The sequence below is a fragment of the Marmota marmota genome, unplaced genomic scaffold (assembly GCF_001458135.2).
Source record: "Marmota marmota marmota unplaced genomic scaffold, marMar, whole genome shotgun sequence".
In the NCBI taxonomy this organism is placed as follows: domain Eukaryota; kingdom Metazoa; phylum Chordata; class Mammalia; order Rodentia; family Sciuridae; genus Marmota; species Marmota marmota.
Genome location: NW_026000005.1, coordinates 52,057,687 through 52,064,756, shown reverse-complemented (window position 1 = coordinate 52,064,756; position 7,070 = coordinate 52,057,687).

The following is a 7,070-nucleotide window of genomic DNA, read 5'->3' as shown; positions in this document are numbered from 1 at the left end:
TGTGAGAAGTATTGGTCTTTAGTTTTCTTTTTTTTTTTTTTTGTATCTTTGTTTTATTTAGTAACAGGGTAATGCTATCTTCACAAAATGAATTACTCAGTCCTGTTGTATTTTTGGAAGGGTGGGGAAAAGATTGTATGGAATTGGTATTGATTGCTATTTAAACATTTAGCAGAATTCCTCAGTGAAATCATCTATGTCAGAATATTTCTGTCTTTATTTAGGGGGATATTTTTTTAATTATGGATTTAATTCCCCTGATTTTTATAGGCTAGTCAAGATATTTATTTCATATTATATGTGTTATGGTGTATTTGTTTTGTTTGTTTGTTTTTGAATTGGTTCATTTTATCCAGGTCAATAAATTTATGGAGAGTTGTCACAGGGTTTTCTTATGATCTTTTTGCCATCTGTAGGACTTGTACTTATAACCTCCATTTCATCGCTGAAATTAGTAATTTTTATCTTCTCTTTTTCTTTGTTAGTATAACAAAAGCTTCTCAATTTTATTGATTTTTTTCTGAGCACTACCCTGTGTCTCGCTGATTTTCTCTATTGCTTTTCTGTTTTCCGTTTCATTCTACCTGATCTTATCTTTATTATTCTATTTCCTCTGTTTACTTTTTCTCTTCTTTTTTAGGTTCTTCAGATGTAGCTTACATTATCAAAATGAGACTCTCCTTTTCTTAATATATGCACTTAGTGTTATAAATTCCCTCTCAGCACAGCTGTAACTGTGTTCTACAAAATGTGATATGTTGTATTTTCATTTTCTCTTGGTTCATGTAGTTTTATTTCCCTGCTATTTCCTCTTTGATCCATGTGTGTCTTTTTTTTTAACCATACGATTTATTTTTATTTTTTTTAGTCATACGTGGCAGCAGAATGTATTTTGACATATAATACATACATGGAATGTACATACATCAGTCATATTGTCTATTCTATTCTGCTGCCTTTCCTATCCCTCCTACTCCTCCCCTCTGATCCATGTGTGTCTTATTTTAGTTTTTGAACTTTGTATTTTTCCATGATCTATCATTGATGTCTAGATTCTATTATGACTAGAGAACATACCTTATGTAATTGTTTTTACTTGTTGAGTTTGTTTTATGGCCCATGATGTAGTACACATTGACATATGTTCTATTGGAACTTCAAAAAATGTTTATGTTGTGTACATGTATGAATAGGTAACAACAAATTCTACCGTTATGTGCAATTATGTTGCACCGATGAAAAATAATTAAAAATATGTATTTTGCTGTTATTGGGAGACTGTTCCAATGTTGACAGGATCCTATTGCCTGATGGTACTTGAGCTCTTCTACATCTTTGATGTTATTTTGTCTAGTTGTCGTATCAATTATTGATTGGGAGCCTGAAATTCCCAACTACAATTTGAATTTGTCTATTTATTTTATAAGTTCCATTAGTTTTTTTGCTTCACATATTTTGGAACTCTGTAGTTTGTTATATACATATTTAAGATAGCTATATAGTTGGGTCATGTTCGTTTGCTTGTTTGTTTTTAAATCTCAACATGGTAATTTCTGTTTTAATTGGTAATTTAGACCATTTACATTTAATGTGATTATTAATGAATTAGGATTTCAATGTTCCTTTTTCTTCTCTTTTTTTTTTTGTTTTTTTGTGGGTTATTTGAACATTTTTTAGAATTCCATTTTTGTTTTGTTTTCACTGAAGTGATGCAAATTTGTGTACAAACCTGAATTAGATTGTCTAGTATTTAGAACTTCTCACAGGTGAGTTTTCTTCTGTAGTCTGCTCAGCATTATGATACTGCTCCTTAAAATCCCCTGAGTGTGGCAAGAGGAATGTGGTGGGGAATTTTGATCTCAGATCAATGTGTAGCAAGTCTCTTATCAGACTTTCTGAGGTCTCTGCACCCTGCAGGGACCTCTCAAAGCTGCTGCAGTTCACATTTGCCGGGACCTTCAAATGCCCTTGGGGCACATACTTGGTTTTTCTCTTGAACCCATTTGTCTTTATATTTCATCCAGTTGATTTCTTACTATTTCATTTGCTCTTCACTTTTTAAAAAGAAGATCTATTTTTTTCCAGAGTTTTTGTTTTCAGCAAGTGTTTGCCATGTTTGTGGAAATAAAAGTTTCAAATACTTTGCTTTATTCTCCCTCAGGACAGAGTCTGAGACAAAGTTTTTATATGTACAGCTCACTTTGGAATAAGGGAATAAAGGATTAGCGCTGGTCAAGTGCAGAGGGAAGGAGGGAAAGATAATCCGAGGTCCATTGCTGAGCTGGTCACCATGGTGGACAGAGGGGCCGTTATGCCGAGGGCCTTCTGAGCAGTCATGGAGAGTGGGCTCACAAGTGTCTTATTCTCTGGAACGTGAAAGAGGCATATTTATCGTCAACGAGTTGCTCCAGGGTACATGAACCCCCTTGCACTGTCGCCTGTGGGTGTGCCCAGAACTGGTGGCAGGGCGCCTGGCAGAGGGTGAGAACTACTGGACACTGCGTGAGGTACAACCAGGACAGGCTGCACACTGCTCGTTGCTCTCAACAACTGAAGCAAAGAGGTGGGTCAGGGGGCTGTGAGAGACCCTGCCCACGTCTGGACATAGCCACGGCTTATGGTTTGGGTGCTCCCCCCAAATTCATGTCAGTGGTGTCTGGAGGAGTGTTCTTTGGAGGTGACTAGGACTGGACGAGGCCACGGGGTGGGCTCTGGGATGGACTGGACGAGGCCACGGGGGTGGGCTCTGGGATGGGCTGGACGAGGCCACAGGGGTGGGCTCTGGGATGAGCTGGACGAGGCCACGGGGTGGGCTCTGGGATGGCTGTGGTGGCTTCGTAAGAACAGGAGAGGCCTGACCTAGCACGCTCACTGTCTCAGCCCGTCATGTGGAGAGCCACGTCACCCACCCCTAGGAAGGCCGCCCTGACCAGGTGGACCAGACACCAGAGCCAGGACTTCCCAGCCTCCTGACCTGTGAGCCAAATGAACTGCTGTTTTCTATGAATTACAAAATGGGCAGACAGCCATGTACTACAGGCTGACCCGTGTGTGAGCAGAGGCCATCCAGGGCCACATGACCTCTCTCCAGGAGCTCCCGGAGCAGCCTGGTCACCTCCGCTGCCCTGTTGGCTGCTCTCCAGCTGGGCCCTGCCTCCTCCTGGCCCCTGCTCTCTGGGCTCCGTGGCCCTGCCTCCTCGCCCCCACTCTAGCTCCACATAGGTCTCTCCTCTTGTCCTCGGCTCTCAGAGCATGAGGTCAGCCTTGTTCCCAAGCCCAGGAGGACCCTGCCTGGCCACCTAAGTTAGCGTCTCCCTCACCCAGGCAGCTGAGGGGCAGGGATGGAGAGGGCTGCTGAGCAGGGGCCCTGGATGCAGAGATCTGAACAGGGTGGAGTGGGGCCTCAGGAAGAGGCACCGTCCTCAGGCTGCTTGGGGACCTTGCCGTGTGCCCCTCTGGGGGCCCTCAGCCTGCTCCCACCTGCCCACACTCCCCTTCAGACCAGCATGGCCGGGTCAGCATCTCGGCTGCTGGATTCCTTGCCATGTGGCCTGGAGACTGAGCCCTGAAGGCCAAAGTCCCTCTCCCAGGGCCAGGCATGGCTGTCCCCCAAGCCCTGGCCTGCTGCAACCCCAATGCAGGACAGACAGAGACTCTTTGGTGGGTTTCGGGTCCACCTGCCCCGAGAGCAGGGAGCCCAGGGCCTCTGCATCCAGGAGCCCAGGAGCAGGCTCTGCACAGAGACCCCATCCCCAGACCCAGTGGCCGCCCCTCGCTTTCCCTGCTCGAACCGCAGTCTCCCCAGCAGGTTAGTGGGCGGCCAGGGAGGGACTCAGACACCTGGACGGGCATGAGCATCGAGCTGATGCCAGGGCAGCAGGAAGCCAGTGAAAGGCAGAGGGCATAGGCTGGCCAGTGGCCAGTGGGCGCTGGGGTGCTGGTCCTCATCATCCTCGTGGAGGTGCCGTCCAGGGGTGGGAAGGGGCTGCACTCTGTGCCAACCCTCTCCGGGGTTGAGCCTCTCCCCCCTGTGCCTGGAAACGTGTTTGGAGCCACAGGCGTGTGGGCTGCAGGGGCTGAGGCTTTCCTGACCCCGGGTCCCAAGGTCCCTGTCTCTGGGCCCCTGGGCCTCTGCCCTCTTTGTGGGCTCTGATCAGTGACCTGACCTTGGAAGGCCCTGGGTCTTTGCCTGGTTTGCCCTTTATCTTGCTCTGACCACGATCATGGTCATGGTCAGTCTCCCTGTTTCCTCCTGGTGACAGGGTTAGGGTGTTCGGTTTAGGGTTAGGGTGTTAGGGTGCGACTAGGCGCTGTCCTGGGAGGGGCTGAAATGGTGGAGGCGGGGCCGGGTGGCAGGTCCCAGCCCCTCCCTCCGTAATGCCACTCCTTTCCCCCCTCCATCCTTTACAGACTGGTGGGTTCTGCAGCCTGAACCCTCTCTGAGTGGGCTTCTGAGCCCCAGCTCCCAGCCACCACTCCGAGCCTCCTTCCCACAGACCTATGTCCAGAAAACTCTCAGCATAAAACATGTGGCCAGAACTGACCACACACTGGGAGGCAGGACACATCCATTGTCTAGTCCAGAGAAATCCCACGATCCTGATGATGTTCCTGGGTTAGGGACAGGGTTGGGTCAGGGTCCTGGGGCTGCTGGACAAGAGTCAGATGCCCTGGGCCTTCAACGCCCTGTCACAGGGACTGAGGTCCACAGGCAAGCCACAGGACGCAAGCCAGCCTCCAAAGTCCTGATGCTGTCCTCTGCTGATTGTGATGTCAAACTTTATTCTTCTAAAAGCCTCCTGGTTTCTTTATAGCCGAGGAGATGGACCTAATTCTCCCCATTCTAACTGGAGACTTTTTCTTGGAGGGGGCCACCGGGGACTGAACTTCCGAGGTGCTGGAGATTAGGATTCCGCATGGGGGACAGTTCCATCCCTGACAGACTAGAATGGCTTCTACCAGTCCACCTGTGGTTTATGGGACAGCACTGAGCAGCAGGGAGGGAGGCCACCAGCTCTCCGTGACCTCACCTACCGCTCTCTGGCTGGACACCTCCAGGTGGCAGAACCCTGCAGCACGTAGGTCACACATCACCCGACTCATGCTGGCGGCCACCTCCTGCAAGTGCCCCGCACCTGATGAGGAGAGGAGTGCGGGGAGGCTGGCCAGGGCGGGTCTTCTGCACTCGAGGTTCCCGCTGGCCCCACCCTGGGTCTTTCCCCTAAGACCCTCCACTCCGCCGTCTCTCTTGCTGGGACTCCTGGTCTGTGGCTTGGGTCTCCTGCCGCTGGTCTCCTCTGTCTTGGCTTTGCTGTGTGGGACCCCGCGCTTCGTCCGCCGCACGGCAGCTCCGTCTTCACCTGAAGAGCCCTGGGCCCCCGGGCTGAGTCTGCCTTCCCTTGGAGTTCTCAGCGTGTCCTCGGGCGCGGGGTCTCCCCTCTCTGGGGACACGGGAGAGCTTTAGAAGGTCTTCTGCCCTCCTCTGTGTTCCTTTTCTGCTCGTCCCGGCCCGGCCTTCCTCGGGGCTGTCCATTCATGGGGGAGCAGCGAGGGGCTCTCCAGCCTTCCCGGTGAGGCCAGGCTGGGCGCTGGAGTCACCAGGGAGGGCAGGGGCCTGCTCTGTGGCCGCGGTCCCCTGGCGCCTCCCGCAGACCAGACCAACCGCCAGCCCTGCACATCAGCATGGAGATTCTGTCACCTGCAGTCCCAGCCCCTCTGGGGCAGCCTGCCTCGCCGCTCCACTCCTGCAGGGGCCACTTGACTGCCCCCCAGGTGCCCTGAGTAGTGGCCCTGTGCTCGCCTCTCACGTCCTGTCTGGAATCTTTCCAGTCTCCTCACACCTCATGGCCACCGTCAGTGCAGGAGGCTGCCCTGGCTTCCTGCCACCGTCCACCAGCCACAGGTGCCCAAAATAGCAGAAATGCCAAGGTCCAGGGCCTGCAGGGCGGCTGACCTGAGGACTGCGCGAGAGGATCCGATCCTGCCTCCCCAGCTCTGGTGTGGCTCCTCTGCCGGTGTCCCCACAGGGCCTCCTCTCCAGTCCCCTTCTGCCTTTCTCTCAGAAGTGTGGCTGTCACTGGGCTTTAGAGTGAGGTGCTCTCTTCCTGAGCTTCTTGACTGAGTGACATCTGCAGAGACTCTGCAGATAAGGTCCCTGTGCAGGGCCAAGTTCCAGCACGAAGCCACCAAGGGTTAGGGACACTGACACACAGGCATGCCCATGGGGCCGTGGTGTCCTGCAAAGTAGTTTAATGAACAGAGTGCCCCGCCCTGCCCCCTCCACTCCTGCTTCCTGGAGGCCCTGGGGGCCAACCCGACCTGTCATGGTTCCTGGCCAATGTCCCCCAGCAGCCCCTCCCAGCCCCCCTTTTCTTCTGGGGTCTCCTCATTGCTCCCTTTCTTGGGTCCTGTGTCCTGAATCAGCCAGTCGAGGACACCTGCCTCAGACCCATCTGCGCAGTCTCGGAGGGAGCAGGCAGAGGCCACCCCCAAGTCCAGCCAGGCCAGGAAAGAGGAGTCCCCCAGTGAGCGTGGAGCCACCTGTCAGTCAGCAGCAGTGTGTGCAGAGACAGGAGCTGGGTCCTCGTCCCAGGGAGGCCAGGGCCACAGGGTGCAGGGCACCAGGAGCGGGCAGCATGGAAATCTGGGGCAGGGGACCTCCCCTGTGGCTAGGCTTCATTCTGGTCAAGGACACGGGCAGTCTTCCTGCTGGCTGTGGTCAGGGGTCTGTCTGCCTCCTGGGTCCTGAGATCTGTGCGTTGGTGGACCAGGGGCTAGCCCTCAGTTCCACGGGATTGTCCACAGCGGTGTGTGCGCCATGCCTTCACTTGCCCAGCTGTGGCTCCTGCACCGCAGATGGCCAGGGTGTGTGGGCAGTGAAATGGTGCCTCATGCACAGAGGGCCCTGGGCTCTGTACATAGCCAGACTCATCTTACCCCCCGCTCAGGGCCTGTGTGGCAGCCAGAAGTGAGGGTGAAACTCAGCAGGGTCCAGGGTGCATGGGGCCTGGGCAGGACCATGTCCTGCTCTTTCTTTCTGACCAGAGGCTGTTCAGGCCCCCCCCCCCCCC